General features: G+C 36.9%; 1 protein-coding gene across 5 annotated transcripts in view; it reads left to right on the forward strand.

The window, feature by feature from the left end:
- Window positions 1-18,354, forward strand: part of LRRC4C (leucine rich repeat containing 4C) — a 1,217,740-nt gene that overhangs the window by 503,454 nt on the left and 695,932 nt on the right. For 4 of the 5 annotated variants that reach the window (XR_007478685.1, XR_007478686.1, XM_049713172.1 and 1 more), the window contains exon 3: window positions 873-954. The gene's annotated coding sequence lies outside the window, so the exon portion shown is untranslated. Of the gene's footprint in view, window positions 1-872; window positions 959-18,354 lie in introns of all 5 variants that reach the window. The other variant, XM_049713174.1, reaches the window with a different exon arrangement.

Below are 18,354 nucleotides of genomic sequence, written 5' to 3' on the forward strand. Positions count from 1 at the left end.
TTTTAATTGAAAAGGAGTATCAGATTGGCGTAGTGTAAGGCCTTGACTACAGCATTACTAATGTCTGATTTACACCAAGATAGAGTAAAGAACAATTATTCCTTATATTTGAATGTCCATTGTGTGCACAGGGAAGGTGGTGATTAAAGAAAAAGAATACAGCAAAAATAATACAGCAACAGCAGAAACACTCACAGATAAAAACATTCTCTCTGCCTTTAAAGCTCAGAGGCAGGGAGACAGAATTTGGAACAGTCTCATAATGCATGACCATCAACAGTCTGTGGGACTATATATATAGATAGATGAAGTAGAAATTAATTTTGATAGGCAGCTTCAGGAGGGAATGAAGGTCACATTTGAGCTGGGTATTAAAGAATGACTATAAGTTTGTTGGGTAGGAAATGGGAATGGACAAAAGAATAATGACATTTCAGGCAGATAAGATGGCACAAGAAATGCCATAGAGGTACAAGAAGGCAGAATATGTACAGGGATGAGGAGTAAATTCATTTGACTGGAATAGAGTTATGCAAAGTAGAATGGGGGTAAAATAGCGGTAGATACACTTTTTTGCCTTTATGGAAAATCTTGCTCAGCAGTCCAGTAGAAAGAAAAACTTGATAAAGTGAGAAATTTATCCACAACCAAATATTATAATTACTATCATTTTTTAAAAAGCCTTTTATATTCTGGGAAAAGCCTCGAGGACGACATAGTCGTCATGAATGTACCCTTGGAAAAATATATGGAAATATAAATTGTTCCCTGTAGGTTACTCCATTAGGCAGATTTTAATTTCAAATAATTTTGCTTGGGCTCTTTTCTAACTTCCTTAAATGTAATGTGTTTTTATTTTATCTCTTTCCTAGAAATGGTTCTCTGTATTGTGAGGCTGCAAGATCACCCAGGGAGAGTGGGACCAAACAGACCAGAACGTCTGACACACTGAATGTATGTGAGTACAAAATTAACAGCGTTTTAAAAAAAAAAAAGGAAAAAGAAAAATTGTCCTATATATGACTTAAAGTGCTTTGGAGTATATAGACTGTTTGTGAATTAATATGGCTAATTGCTGGATCCTTGGCATGGGCAAGCTGTCACTGGTGAGAGGGGTTTGTGTGTGCACCTGTGACAAAGGCTTGATTTCTCCTCTAAAGATACACATTCCATTTTTAGCGGGAATTACTGTCTCTGATAACTGCTCTGCTTCTAGTAAAACTTTGAAAGCCTGCTTTCTGACCACAGCTGCATATATTCCCACTTCGTCTGCTCCCAGATTCCTACTGAACCCATTCTTTACCCTCCTTTTATCTTTCTCTGTCATTCTGGTCCCTCAGACACCACATTTAGTTTTATTTGCCTTCCTGAATACAACGTCAGCCAACTGGACAATTCTCCCTAACCCTCTTGTTCTCTATCAACTTTATGTCCTGCCATACTTACCTTGCCAATTGTCAAGTTAGTATGTATTTGTGTAATTATTTGATTATTTTATGTACCTTTCACTCGATCAATTGCTCCATGCAGACAAGGATCATGCTTGTTTGCTGATATAACATAGATGGTCCACGTTTCTAGGCTGCCTGCCCCTGCCTGTTCCCGAGTGGAATTTGGCCACTTAAAACGTTCATCCCTTTTTTTTTTTGTCTTTTGAATATGTTTTATATATTTTTGTCCCATTCTGTTAAAGGGAAAATCAGTGACACTTTACACATTTAAATTAGTAATTGTGGGAATAATGCAATTAATTTATTGTCCTTCTCCAGCTGAAAGCTCTTCTAAATCTTAAGTTGAAGTTTCAACTTTAGTTTTAAGGAGATGCTTCTCAAAGTGTGCTGTTTTCTACAGGTGATATGCAGTAGAAACGCTGGTATTTTGGCGTTGATCTTAGAGTTCAAATTCATAACTTGAAGTTGTTTGTTCCCACTCTGGGGTCAAGAATGGTCACCACGATTCAGAATGGTCTGGATGTTTGTAAGACAACTTCTGGTGACCTTTTGACCCTGAGCAGCTTGCCTTGGCCAACTGGGTTTATCTCAGATCCACCTCCATATCAGGAATCCTAAGGGTATCAGATGTCAGAACTTGCTCAGGGAACACCTGTGTCATCTCTCCCACCCCAGGAGACATAGGAGTGCAGTTCTAATGGGCACAAGGGGAACTCATTGTCTTGCTGAAAACCCAGGACTCGCATTGACTTCAGGCGTGGCTGGATTCAGAGCTCAAACAATGTCATCAGGACTCAATTTCCCTCCGTCTTGAGGTTCTTCCACTGAGATAGTTAAGACGTCAGGAGATCCAAGGTGGCCCCAGTCAGCTCCAGGTTTTCCCTTACTCTGGCTAGGAGGAGACAGTATCTCCAGACTCTCTATCTCCTCAGCTCCAAATCCAGTAAGGAGAGAATCATGCCTTCTCTCTTACAGCATTTCCAGGTGTCATTAAGTCTCATTGGCTCTGAGTGGGTCACATGCACATTGCTAAGCCAATCACTGTGACCATGGAGATGCAGTATATTGATTGGCTTAGGCCTATGTCACATGCTTCCTCCTCAGAATTCTTCCCAAATGGACAGCTTTCTCCCCTTCCCATATGGTCTCCTGCTGTATTTCCTTCTGGTCTCATGGGACCATCATGTGGCTTTGAGGTGCAATTACCTGGCTGCCTGGGTGGGAAGCAGCCCATATATCCTAGTGGATTTTTTTTTGAAATACCTTCACTTTATTGCACTCATCACATTATAAGTTTGTTTGCTTTGCACATTTGTTTTTCATACAAGACAGACGTTTAAAGGGCAAAAGTTATTGATCATTTTTAACAACTTTATAGTGGTATAATTCATAAACCATACACTTCACACATTTAAATTGCACCATTCAATGGTTTTTAGTATATTTATACTTTTGCAACCATCACCACAATCTAAATTTAGAACATTTTCACTACCCCAAAAATAAAGCCTGTACCTATTAGTTATTCCCCTATCCCAACCCTATGTTGACACTTGCCCACAGCCCTGGGTGACCACCAGTGTATTTTGTTTCCATTGATTCTTGATACTTCAGAATAGACGTATCCAGATAATATTGGAATCATACAGTATGTGGTCTTTTGTAATTAGCATCTCTCACTTAGCTAAACATTTTCAAGGTTCATCCATGTTTTAGCATATATAAGTAATTCATTGTTTTTATTGCCAAATAACATTCCATTGTATAAATAATCCTCATTTATCAATCAATTCATCAGTTTATGGACATTTTGAATGTTTTTTACTTTTTTAAAAAAAATTTATTTTATACTGGAGTATAGTTGATTAATGCTCTATTAGTTTCAGGTGTACAGCTGAGTGATTCAGTTATACGTATACATGTATCTATTCTTTTTCGAGTTCTTTTCCCATTTAGGTTATTACAGAGTATTGAGCAGAGTTCTCTGTGCTATACATTAGGTCCTTGTTGGTTATCTTATTTTAAATATAGCAGTGTGTACACGTCAATCCCAAATCCCAACCTATCCCTACCCCCTCCCGACTCTTCTCCCGGTAACCGTAAGTTCATTCTTTAAGTCTGTGAGTCTGTTTTTGTTTTGTAAGTAGGCTTGTTTGTATCATTTTTTTAGATTCTGCATATAAGTAATATCACACGATATTTGTCTTTCTCTGTATGACTTGCTTCACTTAGTAAGATGATATTCAGGTCCATCCTTGTTGCTGCAAATTTATGGTTGTTCAAAATCTCTGTACTTTTGGGGCTCAGATCTTCCCCAGATTGTCTCAGTTTGAAATAAAACAGCCTCTTGCTTTCTAGAAAAGATGAGGCTATCTATTATGAACATCACTGAATTTTTCTTCTTTAGACCTTAAAATATCTCTGTACCTATCTATAGTCTATTTCCTGTTTCCCCAAATAACTTTTTATACATATTAGATTTTAATCCTAAGATTTTACATTTCTTTATCAACTTTATTAAATCAGCTATTCCTTCCTGATTTGCATTTCTCCATTTTTCTGATTCTTTCCACACAGGCAAAAACAACCATCATGCTTTTAGGTCCCTTATCTTGGAACAAATTCAACCAACCAAAATCAAAACAAAACAAGCCTCCTTCATCTCACTGTTACCTTATTTTTCCCCCCACTTAGACACTGTTACCCATTCAAAGTCTTTGTAGAACAGTGTTCTTTGCCAATTCATGTTAAATTCAAGAAAAGAAGGGGCTATTTTTATTTTTGTAGTACAGTGTATTTCCAGTGCATAGCACAATATCTAAAATGGTAGGGGCTCAATAATTAAATGAGTTAATTTTAGCTACCCTTTTACTTCCCACTCTCCACCTGAGTGTTAAAATTTTGCTTTAAGCACTGCTTAAATTAATCTTACCAAAATAACTAAACAAAATAGCTCCTTTCTCTGTTATTCAGTACAGAACCATGTTTCAAATACTCCTCTTATATGCTATATCATAATCTATCTTAATTACCGTTAACTGTGTGTATGCCTCATCACTGCATCAAAGCCTCAGCCCCTAGAGCTCAGGACAATTAACCTGGTATTTCCTTAGCCCCCACAACTCTTAACAAAGTGTTTACTAGTCAGTATTTACTAGTGAGTTGAATTCATACCTTTAAATATTGAAGGGTCCTCTAGCATTGCTCTGACCACATTAGTATTACCTTTGATGAAATATTTTGCACCTAAAATAAAAATGTGAATATATAATTGGATAGCCTTTTATAAACCATTTCAAATCATTAAAGTAATAATTTTTTTAAAACCCTATGCTGAATGAATCATGATATATGTGTTTTGTATTTATGATCACGTTATTTCAACAATTAGAAATATTTATCCATACATATATTATATGTACACATACATACATAAACACAAAAACATTGCTTGTAACCACTTGATAAAAGAATAACTATTGTTTAAATTATTTCCAAGAAAATAAAATTCTCTTCCAGGTTCTTTAAATGCATCCAATAAATGCACACAAGAGAAAATAGAAAATTTCTTAAAAACTGTTTCAGGAACCAACAGAGACTTAAGAATTACTCTAGGGCTTCCCTGGTGGTGCAGTGGTTGAGGGTCTGCCTGCCAATGCAGGGGACATGGGTTCGTGTCCCGGTCCGGGAAGATCCCACATGCCGCAGAGCGGTTGGGCCTGTGAGCCATGGCCGCTGAGCCTGCGTGTCCGGAGCCTGTGCTCCACAACAGTGAGAGGCCCGCATACCGCAAAAAAAAAAAAAAAAAAAAGAATTACTCTAAACACTCCCAAACTCATTCTATGAGGCCACCATCACCCTGATACCAAAACCAGACAAAGATGTCACAAAGAAAGAAAACTACAGGCCAATATCACTGATGAACATAGATGCGAAAAACCTCAACAACATACTAGCAAACAGAATCCAACAGCACATTGAAAGGATCATACACCATGATCAAGTGGGGTTTATCCCAGGAATGCAAGGATTCTACACAGCCAACATCATTCTCAGTGGTGAAACACTGAAACCATTACCTCTAAGGTCAGGAACAAGACAAGGTTGTCCACTCTCACCACTATTATTCAGCATAGTTTTGGAAGTTTTAACCACAGCAATCAGAGACGAGAAAGAAATAAATGGAATCCAAATCGGAAAATAAGAAGCAAATCTGTCACTGTTTGCAGATGACATGATACTATACATAGAGAATCCTAAACATGCTACCAGAAAACTACTAGAGCTAATCAATGAATTTGGTAAAGTAGCAGGATACAAAATTAATTCACAGAAGTCTCTTGCATTCCTATACACTAATGATGAAAAATCTGAAAGTGAAATTAGGAAACACTCCCATTTACCTTTGCAACAAAAAGAATAAAATACCTAGGAACAAACCTACCTAAGGAGACAAAAGAACTGTATGCAGAAAACTGTAAGGCACTGATGAAAGAAATTAAAGATGATACAAACAGTTGGAGAGATATACCATGTTCTTGGATTGGAAGAATCAACACTGTAAAAATGACTCTACTACCCAAAGCAATCTATAGATTCAATGCAATCCCTATCAAACTACCAATGGCATTTTTCACAGAACTAGAACAAAAAATTTCACAATTTGTATGGAAGCACAAAAGACCCCAAATAGCCAAAGCAATCTTGAGAAAGAAAAACGGAGCTGGAGGAATCAGGCTCCCAGACCACAGACTACACTACAAAGCTACAGTAATGAAGACAGTATGGTACTGGCACCAAAACAGAAAGATAGATCAGTGGAACAGGATAGAAAGCCCAGAGATAAACCCACGCACATATGGTCACCTTAATTTTGATAAAGGAGGCAAGAATATACAATGGAGAAAAGACAGCCTCTTCAATAAGTGGTACTGGGAGAACTGGACAGCTACATGTAAAAGAATGAAATTAGAACACTCCCTAACACCATACACAAAAATAAACTCCAAATGGATTAAAGACCTAAATGTAAGGCCAGAAACTATCAAACTCTTAGAGGAAAACATAGGCAGAACACTCTATGACATAAATCACAGCAAGATCCTTTTCGACCCACTTCCTAGAGAAGTGGAAATAAAAACAAAAATAAGCAAATGGGACCTAATGAAACTTAAAAGCTTTTGCACAGCAAAGGAAGCCATAAACAAGACCAAAAGACAACCCTCAGAATGGGAGAAAATATTTTCAAATGAAGCAACTGACAAAGGATTAATCTCCATAATTTACAAGCAGCTCATGCAGCTCAATAACAAAAAAACAAACAACCCAATCCAAAAATGGGCAGAAGACCTAAATAGACATTTCTCCAAGGAAGATATACAGATTGCCAACAAACACAGGAAAGAATGCTCAACATCATTAATCATTAGAAAAATGCAAATCAAAACTACAATGAGATATCATCTCATACCGGTCAGAATGGCCATCATCAAAAAATCTAGAAACAAATGCTGGAGAGGGTGTGGAGAAAAGGGAACACTCTTGCACTGTTGGTGGGAATGTAAATTGATACAGCCACTACGGAGAACAGTATGGAGGTTCCTTAAAAAACTACAAACAGAGCTACTATACAACTCAGAAACCCCACTACTGGGCATATACCCTGAGAAAACCATAATTCAAAGAGAGTCATGTACCACAATGTTCATTGCAGCTCTACAATAGCTAGGACATGGAAGCAACCTAAGTGTCCATTGACAGATGAATGGGTAAAGAAGATGTGACACATATATACAATGGAATATTACTCAGCCATAAAAAGAAACGAAACTGAGTTATTTGTAGTGAGGTGGATGGACCTAGAGTTTGTTATACAGAGTGAAGTAAGTCAGAAAGATAAAAATGTATGGAATTTAAAAAAAGAAAAATAAAAGGTTCTGAAGAACTTAGTGGCAGGAGAGGAATAAAGAGGCAGACATAGAGAATGGACTTGAGGACACGGGGAGGGGGAAGAGTAAGCTGAGATGAAGTGAGAGAGTGGCTTGGACATATATACACTACCAAATGTAAAATAAATAGCTAGTGGGAAGCAGCCTCATAGCACAGGGAGATCAGCTTGGTGCTTTGTGACCACCTAGAGGTGTGGAATAGGGAGGGTGGGAGGGAGACACAAGAGGGAGGAGATATGGGGATATATGTATATGTATGGCTGATTCACTTTGTTATACAGCAGAGACCTATGCACCATTGCAAAGCAATTATACTCCAATAAAGATGTTAAAAAAAAAAAAAAAAGTAAGGTTAGACGGAAAAAAAAAAAAAAGAACCTCTGAGGACCTCAGGAAGATAAAGATGGAAAATGCAAAAGAAATGTAAGACTATAGAGGGTAGAAGTGTCACTATCCATGTAACAGGAGTCCCAGAAAGAGAAAAAATCCATAGGGACGAAAACACACACACCTTTGGAAAGCAGAGCCTCATAGATAAGACGACTGGAGCAGGAGATATCAATGAATCTTTAAAATAAAAGTTGTCTGATCAAGGACACAAAAATGAGCAAGGATTTGGAATATTTGAGAAACAGTTACAAGCATGATGGGATGCTGTGTTGTTGGTGGCCTGAACCTGCACATGGTTTCACCACTGGGAATGTGTCCAGGGCAAGCAAGGAACTGAATTTTAATTTTCTTTAATTTTAAGAAATTTGAGTTTAAAATGCTAATACTTGATTCAGGTATTGGAAAGCTTTTAAGTATGCTTGGAACAACTTGGGTTTGTGAATCTCCTCTTGCAGTTGTAAATTGAAACCTAAATACAGATCAACTATATCTGATGTGAATTTAGTAATTATACTGAGATGCACTAAAAGTGTAACATTTACCCCAGGTTTATAATGCTAAATACAGAAAAGAGAGAGTAAAATGTCTGATTAATACTTTTATATTGATTATATGCTGAAATTATCCTATTTTGGATTTATTGGGTTAAATAAAATATATAATTAAAATTTAAAAAATATAGAATTACTCTACACTTGCTTTCCTGCTATACTCATTTTTGCCTTTCCAAAATATGTCCTTATTTTTTATCCTGTTTGATTCACTTCTTCCTCCAACTCACATGGATTTGCAGCCTGAGTTGAGGATATTTTCCCCAGGTCTGATTTTCTAAGACTCCTTTGGGGCACTATGTCCAATATGACCTGTGGGCTGAATGTACTGAAACCATGGATTAAAGTTTCTCCCCATGCACCCGGCTCTGGCCATTAGGAGAACTCACAGGTCAGTGGAAAGAGATTAGGCAAATCCAAAGTGATTATTTGGTGACTTGCAGGCCAAGTACTTTACTGTTTAATTAACTTATCTGTTTCCCCTTTCACTGTAACTTTGTATAAAGAGAAATAACTTACTTAAGAAAATATGGTGGATTCAACTTGTTTTTCTCCCTGCAAAAAGTCTTGAGTGTGACCCTCATGCAGATTTTAAGTTTGAATTCTGTTACTTGTCTTATGCTCACTCAGATGATCGTTGTTTATCATAGAGGCATCTGCAAAATCTAAATAATATTTAAAGCAGTAACATTTTAAAAATCTAGAATCAGTATCAATTCAGGGAGGACCACAAAGGCTTATTTTTGGGAGGTCTCTCTGTCTCTAATTCAGTCACTTGGATGACTGTGTGATCTATGCCTCTTCTGTAATTATTTGGCATATGCATTTGGCCAATTCCTGCAACCCAGTCTGTAGAGGATGCATCAGAGACACTGAACCAAAGGACCCCCAATTCTGTTACTTTCATTCGGGCTTCATTTAGTTTTTCAGGTGGATATGCTTTATTTGCTCCCTCTGTGCCACTCTGTTTCGGAGCTGACCTGTGCAGGCTAGAACAATGGGCTCTAGTCCCTCTACAGCCAATGGGAGGCCCCAGCAAGAGAAAATAGGAAAGGAAAAGTGAGATCAGCATATTCATTCCCCAGGATCCCTCTCTGCAAGTTCCTCAAAGGCTGACTGCATCCCTCAGCCAAAGGTCTATTCCTTTCAAGGCTACCTTCTAGGCAAGAAATACGTAGATACGGCTTACATGCACTGCTTCCTCTCCCACACCCTTCTGACCTAGGGATCATACTCCTTTTTTCTTACTAGCTCAGAGTCCTGCACCTGGCTTCTCTACATCCTGGTTACTTCTTTGTGAATAGCCTCTTTTAAAATATACCCTTCTCAAATGATCTTAATCTGAGTATTTCTCATTTCTTATCAGAACACTGGTATAAGGTCTCTTCTTGAGATTCTTTAATTAGCCTCATACTGACTACAACTTTGCAAAGTGATCACTAACAGTGGTGAGCAACAAACTAAATATAAGTATTTAGATAATAGGCATGAACTAAGTGTCAATACAGAAAGAGGTCTTGGGAAAATATGAGAAAATATTGCATTAGCAATGTTTGTTGTTTCCTTCTGAACATTTAGATTGAACCCTAAAACACATTCAGGAATTGAACTATTAGGAGATGGTACCATTTTGCAGGTACTTTATCTTTCTTTTTTTTTTTTTCTTTTTTTTTTTTTTCTGTTGATGGATAGCACTGAAATTATGCTGAATCTGCCAGGATATATAAATCAAACTTTTACCAATTTAATTTTTCCTTTTAGAGGTGTTACAAGTTAATTGACTGATGGGGCCAGTAGCTGAGCTCTTTTGGACCTTGACAAAGGGATGAATCTGGTGGGAGGCCATATTTATCAAAAAAGAAGTTTGACTATATTAGTATTGTTGGTATTCAACAGTTCAGAAATATTTCTTAATGATTTGCTTTTTTTTTTTTTTTTGTATTTTTAAAGAGGAGATGTCGAAAAGCAACAGAATTGGATCTCTTTCATCTGAGAAAAACTTAAATGAGAAATATGCTTTTTTATTCAGTTAAACAAACTAGACTCTGAACTTTTTTAACGTCTATTTTAAAGGAGAGAGGCAGTTCTTGATATTAAAGTTAATACTGTTTATAATCACCCACCAAACATTTCCACAGCATTTGAAATTTAGTTGCTGCTTTGAAATTATAAAAGAAACTATAGGGCTTCCCTGGTGGCTCAGTGGTTGAGAGTCCGCCTGCCGATGCAGGGGACGCGGGTTCGTGCCCCGGTCTGGGAAGATCCCACGTGCCGCGGAGTGGCGGGGCCTGTGAGCCACGGCCGCTGAGCCTGTGCTCCGCAACGGGAGAGGTCACAGCGGTGAGAGGTCCGCGTACCGCAAAAAAAAAAAAAAAAAAAAAGAAACTATAGACCTATTAGAGAAAGTTTGAGAAATTGAGAAAAAGAAGTTTATAACTCTAACCTAGAACTATTATAATTTTAGTACATTGACCTCGATTTTCTTATATAGTTTTAATCTTAGTTCATAAACAGTTATTTGCATCCATAGGCTAAGAATTTTTCCAAATTCCTACATAGTTTTATAATAATTAATTTTAGATATCTTTAAAAAACTTCTTTCCACAGAGTAAATGTTCAATAAATGTTAGCTATTATTTAATAAAACAGATATTTAATACAGTTTAAAAAAGTTAGAATGCTTTAGTTATAACATTCTTTGATATCCTCATATTTCCGTATAATGAATTAGCAAATTTCATTAATTCTAGGATGTACATTTTTGCAAAATTTTCAAACTTTAAAACTGAAGCACATTTTATTATAGTACAAAAGAGTTTAATTTTCAGCCTGTTTTTCTTTTATGTGATATGTAAAATAGCAAGGAGTCCATGATATCTTAATATTTTAATTTCTGAGATTAGATTATCAGACATTGGTGATTGTGTGTGTGTGTGTGTGTGTGTGTGTGTGTGTGTGAATGTGACAGTGAATACTGAAAGAAAGATTATACCTCCTCACTTACACGCTGTCTGGAAGTCCTTTCTGTTTTAAACCATGAAAACTGCTACCAAAAAACCCCCCAAAAATTTAGACAGTGAAACCAAAAGAAACTGGTTAATTTCATTGCTTGAGTTAAAGTGTTTTTAAGAAAATATTTGTTCTACATTTCCCTTTTAAACTTTTAAACAATGTTTGAAGTCAAGTATATTTGGGATCAATTTACAAAAAGAAAAATGTTTACGTTGATTCCTTAGGAAAAAGTGTTAAAAATAGATGAAAAGTTTTTCCTCCCTCTAAGACAACATCTTCTGTTTAAAAATAATTATATATTGGCCTTATACACATACCTGTCCTCCCAATAATTCAGCAGAAATCAAGTTCTGTGTGAAACACTAAAGTGAACTATAATATGTCAAAAAAAAAAAAAAAAAGAATGCCTCAGTACTTCCCACTTGCAGGCAAAGACATCATTTCTTTGTAATAATAGAAATTACATTTTAATCAATACGCCCTTTGCTATTAATCCATTTTTGACTGCCGGAAGAGATTTTAATAACAGGTTAGGAAAACCATCCATCCAATGAGTCATTCCAAAGAGAAAAGGGCTGGAATTCTTTCATTTCTAATTCAGCATGTACAGAATTGATATGTATATTTTACATTCTTGCTACTCTTAGAAGAACCTCGCATTTCATTGTGTACTCAGTATTTTACTTAGTAACTTAAAAAATCATCTATGATTTTTTCTTGGTGACACAAATTGATCACCAGTCAGTAAATATACATTTTCTTACCTTTGGTAAGGACTAGATGTTTGATGGTATTCTCTAATGGTCAGTGCCTGCTGTGATACAGCTATAAGCTAGGTTTTACTTTTACCAAATTTGCTTTTTTTAATTAATTTTATTTTATAAAATAGCAGTGCACACTCATTTTAGAAATATCAGAGAGTACATAGAAAACGCTTATGAACTTGAACACTCATGCTACTCCCTTGCCAAACATAACCTTCATTATCACAGATGCATGGATGCATGCAAATATTGTCTCTATGCATGTGTTTCAATTTTTTATTTATTGTAAATATTTTTTTCTTTTTAGTAAGTATGTGTATAAATTTTTTTTAAAGTTTGTGTGGTATTTCTTTGTAGACTTCTATCTTGATTTATTTAGCTAATACTCTAGTGTTAAAAGTATATTATATCCAAAGTTATATTGTTAGGAAAGTGCCAGGATGGACATGCTCATAACTTTTTTATGGATTGATTCTATTTTAGTAGAATCAATTCCCCCAAATAAAATATTGGAGTAGCAATCACACATAATTTGAGTGTTTTACATCCATGCTATATCTAAATGAAAAAAAAAATTATCAAGTGATGTAGGAAAGTGTTTCAGTATTTTAAAAATATTTATTATTTTACCAATATTTATTAGTCCATTTGGGCTGCTATAACAAAGTACCATAGACTGGGTGGCTTAAACAACAAACATTTATTTCTCATGGTTCTGGAGGCTGGAAGTCCAGGATCAAGGGACCAGCAGATTGGGTGTCTGGTGAGCCCCCACTTTGTGGTCCAGAGACAACTTTCTTCTCTCTGTGTCTTCACATGGCAGAAGGTGAGAGGAATCTCTGGGATCTCTAATAAGGGCACTGATCCCATTATGAGGGCTCCACCCTCATGACTTAAGCACCTATCCAGGGCCCACCTCCAAATACCATCATACTGGGGATTAGGTTTCAACATATGAATTTGAGGGGACACAAACATTTAGTCTATAGCATATGACAATGCTCTTCTATTATTACTTTGATTTTTCTTTCTTCATCCTTAATAAGCATTAATATTTTTCATACATTTATTGTCTATTTTTATTTTTCCTTTTGTTAATTATGCATTTATGTCCTCATGTGGGTCATGTTTATTAGGACAAACTAAGAGGAGAGAACATAATGTAGAACATGGAGGTCATAGGGAAAAAGGAAAGAAGGCATTCTCCCCAGTAAGCATCACTGCCTGATGGAAAGTAATCTCTTACCCTGGGGACTTGTGATGAATTTGGCATTTTTACTGAATGCCAAAGCAAACGTGCATTTTAGTGAAACTCCAGTCTGACTGGTTCTTGGCATTTATGTTGATTAAAGGAAAAACAACTTAGACTTTCACTTTCTTTTTAAAGCCACCTGTTAGCAGGTGGTATCAGCACTGTTAACAGTGAAGGTTAAGAACTTTCTACATTTAAGTAAGAACTCAAAAGAAATCAGGGGGCTTCCCTGGTGGCGCTGTGGTTGAGAGTCCGCCTGTCGATGCAGGGGCCACGGGTTCGTGCCCCGGTCCGGGAAGATCCCACATGCCGCGGAGTGGCTGGGCCCGTGAGCCATGGTCGCTGGGCCTGCGCATCCGGAGCCTGTGCTCCGCAACGGGAGAGGCCACAACGGTGAGAGGCCCGCGTACCGCAAAAAACAAACAAACAAACAAGCAAACAAAATAAATCAGGAAAATGTATTGACTATCTACAGTGTTTGAGGTGGTGGACTAAGAATTCACTTATGTTACATTCTTTTTGACAGTAGACATGTAATTTTTGTTTCAGAATCCATTTTATCCATCTTTATTTCCCCAGTGCCTAGAATAATACCTGCCATATATTAAAAGTTCAAGAAATGCATAATTATCTCTGATTTACAGACAATAAAAACCAATGATCAGAGAAACTGAGTAATGTTGACCTGAGCCACACAGCTCAAAAGGGATTGTCTCAAAATTCAGCATCAGTTTGTCCAAACCCAAACTATATACTCTAAATATTTCATCTAACATCTCTTCCTAAGATAATGTTTCTCTTGTTATACATTCATTCTAGTGCAAGAAAGGCTAGATAATGCTGTGGAACAAATAACCCAACCATCTCAATTGTTTACAAACAACAAGGGTTCGTTCTCGTGTATACAATGTAATAATTGCTTGTTAGCCAAGGGCTCTGATCCTCCCTGTCTTCTCTCCAGGATCTAAGGTGAGGTAGCACATCCTCCCTGGACCATTTATGATTACCAAGACTAAGGAACAAAGCACAGAAATCTTGTCCTGGCTTGTTAAAGCTCCAGTCAGCAGTGACATGTAATATATCTGGTCGCATTTCACTCCTAATTTCATGAGTGTCATGAAACTTCATGGGCGCTTAAGCGTGGGAAAATGAAATTGGGTGGGCCCAAGGTAGTGACAAGGGTACTTATGAGTGAAAGAGGATGGCAGGAAAAGCCGAGTCTGAGAAGGAGATATGAAGATGGTACACAGTAGGGGGGAAAAAAAGCTAAATATTGTGGACAGCTCCTCCCTCTTGTCACCAAATACTCAAATAACTCTGTGATAGTTAATGTTATGTGTCAACTTGACTGAGCCGCAATATCTAGATATGTGGTCAGACATTATTCTGGATGTTCCTGTGAAGGTAATTTTTGGTTGAGAGTAACATTTAAATGAGTAGACTTTGAGTAAAACAGATTATTTTGCATAATGTGGGTGGGCCTCATTCCATCAGTTGAAAGCCTTTATGGAACAAAGCCCAACCTCTTCTGAGCAAGAAGAAATTCTGCCTATAGTCTGTCTTTGGACTGGAATTGCAAATATTCCTGACAGAACAAGTTCTTCGTTTAAAAGAGATCATGTTTGAATGGGTAAAGGATGATATCCAATGATATTCAAAGGCATTAGTCCAACTTCTAACAGGCAGTGCAATCCTCAGGCAGAGTACCAAGATTGGAGAGGGATGAAATTTATATGGTCCAAGAGGATAATAAACAAACACATATCCTATTGGTTCTGCTTCTCTGGAGAACCCTGACTAATACAGACTTGTATTTCTGTGTAGAACACATTCATTCCCCCATAACAGGCATCCAGTTGCTGTGTCCAGCTCAGAGTCTCAGTCCCTAAAGGAAGCCCTGTAGTCTTCATCAGTGTGGCTATAGCCCTGGAGATCTGTGAATCACAGGGCAAATGATGTGCCCCTTTCGCAGCTTATAGGTAGTACTCAAACACTGATGGGAATAAACACTTCTGGAGGATTGGATATGTTCTTTGATTAGGTATAATTCTGCTCTATTGGAGGGGTTCCTCTGTTCATGAATTCTAATTTATATTCTTTTGGTTTGTCCTTTAGGGATATTATTCTTTTTTCACCATGATTCTTGGTTGCATCTGAAATGTTCCTTGGAAAATATGCTCTCCTAGGAGAGATGAGCAGCTTTTTCAACCCACTTTCTGCCCAAGGGTCTTTTTTAAATTTCATGTGTAAGTCTTTGTCTCAAAAACTTAGTTGGCTCCTTACTGATCTGATAGACTCTGTGTGCTGCTAGCTACTCTAGTGGTACGTTTTAGGGTGTATCTCTTCGCTTTTGCTACATTTCTTTGGTTTTCTTCTCCAATTACTTCTTTCTCTCTCTAGGCTGAATTATGGGCACCTAGAACTTATTAGGTTTCAGTGGGGAAACAACACCCCTTGTCTCTAATTTCATAGCCAATGTGTCTAATTGAAATGAATTACTAGGCAGCTGAATCCTTACTCTAAGACACCTTAATCCCTTCAGGTCTTTTAACAATGAGTGTGCTGGTCATACTTTTGATTGAATCCTTACTACAGCCTGAGTTCTAATGAACTATGCCCTGAAGGTCTTCTTGTTTTTCTTGCTTTATGTTTTATGCTGCAAGTCCTTGAATTTGTGGACTGTCTTCTTTAATTACTTATAAGCAGGCAGATTATGTTCTGAGCTCATCTTTTTTTTTTTCTTAGTGATTTGCTGAACATAGACAGCACAATGAATTAACATTATATGTTCTAATTTTTCCCTAAAGATACAAGTTCATTAGTTCTATGGATTAATTGCCAACTCACAAGAGGTGACATCTTCACCAAATGCCTTGCTGTTACATAAGAGAAGTTACCATCTTTTTTTGTCTCCTTTGACAATTTTCTCACTATTTTTATCCATTAAGCATTTAGGTCTTGATATGATAGTGGTCTTCTTTTAGGTATCAATTTTTTAATGAGTTTAGATAGACTAGTTTAATAAAAGCAACTCCAACATATCAGTGGCTTCAAATAACAAAGGCATATATATATATATATATATATATATATATATATATATATATACACTTTTTTATTATACATTGGAAATCAGCTCTGTTGTATGCCATTCTTATTTAGGATTTCCAGCTGTGGAAGGTTTCATCTTTATGCTTCCATGTTTGCTGAGGGAGACAAATAGGAACATGAATATTGCACACTGACTATTAAATCCTCCCCCCAAAAATGACATATGTGACTTTTCCTCATGTGTTAATGGACAAAGCAATATACATGACCACAATAAACTTCAGAGGGGTGGGAATGTGCAATCCTAACATATGCCTGGAAGAAAAACTAGAAATATTGAGTGAACAATATTAATGACTGCTACATGCTTATACCCAACAATACTTTATTTTTGAGAAGAATGCCAGATTGTAATCTCCAAAAGGGCAACACCATTTTTTTCTTGTTGATTGCCACATCCTTGGCTCAGTGCATAGAAATAAGTTGGTACTCAATAAACATTTGTTTAATTAATTGGATGTTACAGTGTTTTCTTAATACTGATAGAAGATGCATGACATTTCAGATTTGTAGAGTTCACTTCAACCATTCCATCAAATACAAGCTCTCACTGTCTTTGCATTGATTTGCAAAATGTATATGGCTTTTTCTCTTGGATATTTTCTTTCTCTATGCCATGAAAGTTATGAGTAATGGCCAACTTTCCAAAAAAGAGTATAAAATTATTAACAAACTGGAGGCATTTTTAAAAAGCACAGAAAGAAAACAAGCTGGAAGGGGGATTCTGGCATTGGGGTATACTTTTGCTGATGAATTACTTTCTGTACCAGAAACATATTTCAAATAATCTTGACAAGAGAATGAATGAACTGCCAGGAGCTATCCTGAGGCAACACCAAATTTAGGGCTCTTGTAACCAATACCAACTTTATTCTTCCTCTATTGCAAGCATCTTCAAAGGAGTTGTAAACAATGATCGGACAACTCCAAAGATAATAGGTGTGGTTCAAGGAATAGCGTATTCAACGTTAGGACAGCTGAGGAGAAAAGCCAGTCATTTTCTGGGGGACAAATATATTCTCATTAAACAATGCATTACATTTTCATTAAAATGGTACTTATAATCCCTACTGTAAAAATATGAATACATGTATAGTGTGGTGTTGAGTGTGAGGAGGAAAGGAAGGGGAAAGAGGAGAAGATAGAAATGAGAGAGACAGAGAAACAGAAGAGGTTAATTTACTGTTCTTAAGTGTTGAATTACATATATCTACATTTTTTCCCCTAAACTAAAAATAAAATTGTTTTGCAATACACAAACTCAGCTGCAAAGTCACTGATCATTAAGAGTATTCCCAAACTTTGCCTTTGTTGTACCCAACGAGAAGTGGCATTTGTCTACAGAAGCATGAAAGAGTGGGTTTTAGTATGTTTGTATGGAGTAGCACTGGTTGGAGGATTCCAAAAATGCAGCTCTTGCTGAACCTAAAACTTATTGAATTATATCCCCCTCAGAGCATTGATACTAATTTACAAAGATCCAGATTGTATTATTTTTCCATTGCTGATGTAGCAAGTTAATACAAACTTTGTGGCTTAAAACAGCCAACTTAATATTTTACAATTCTGTAAGACAGACGTCTGACCACAGGTCTCACTGGGATAAAATTTAGGTGTCAGGAGGACTGCATTTCTTTCTGAAGGCTCTAGGGAAGAATCCATTTCTTTGCTAATTAAAATGTAGTTCCTTGCAGTTGTAGGGCTGAGATCCCTGTTTACGTGCTGGCTGTCAGCTGAGGGTCATTCTCAACGTCTTGAGGCCATTCACGTACCTTGGCTTATGGCCTTCTCTATCTTCAAAGCCAGTGATGGCAGGTCAGTTCCTTCTCACTTCTGAATCTCTCCAATCCATTCTTCTGCCCTTCTCTTCCACTT

The sequence above is a fragment of the Orcinus orca genome, chromosome 8 (genome assembly GCF_937001465.1).
Source record: "Orcinus orca chromosome 8, mOrcOrc1.1, whole genome shotgun sequence".
Lineage (NCBI taxonomy): Eukaryota > Metazoa > Chordata > Mammalia > Artiodactyla > Delphinidae > Orcinus > Orcinus orca.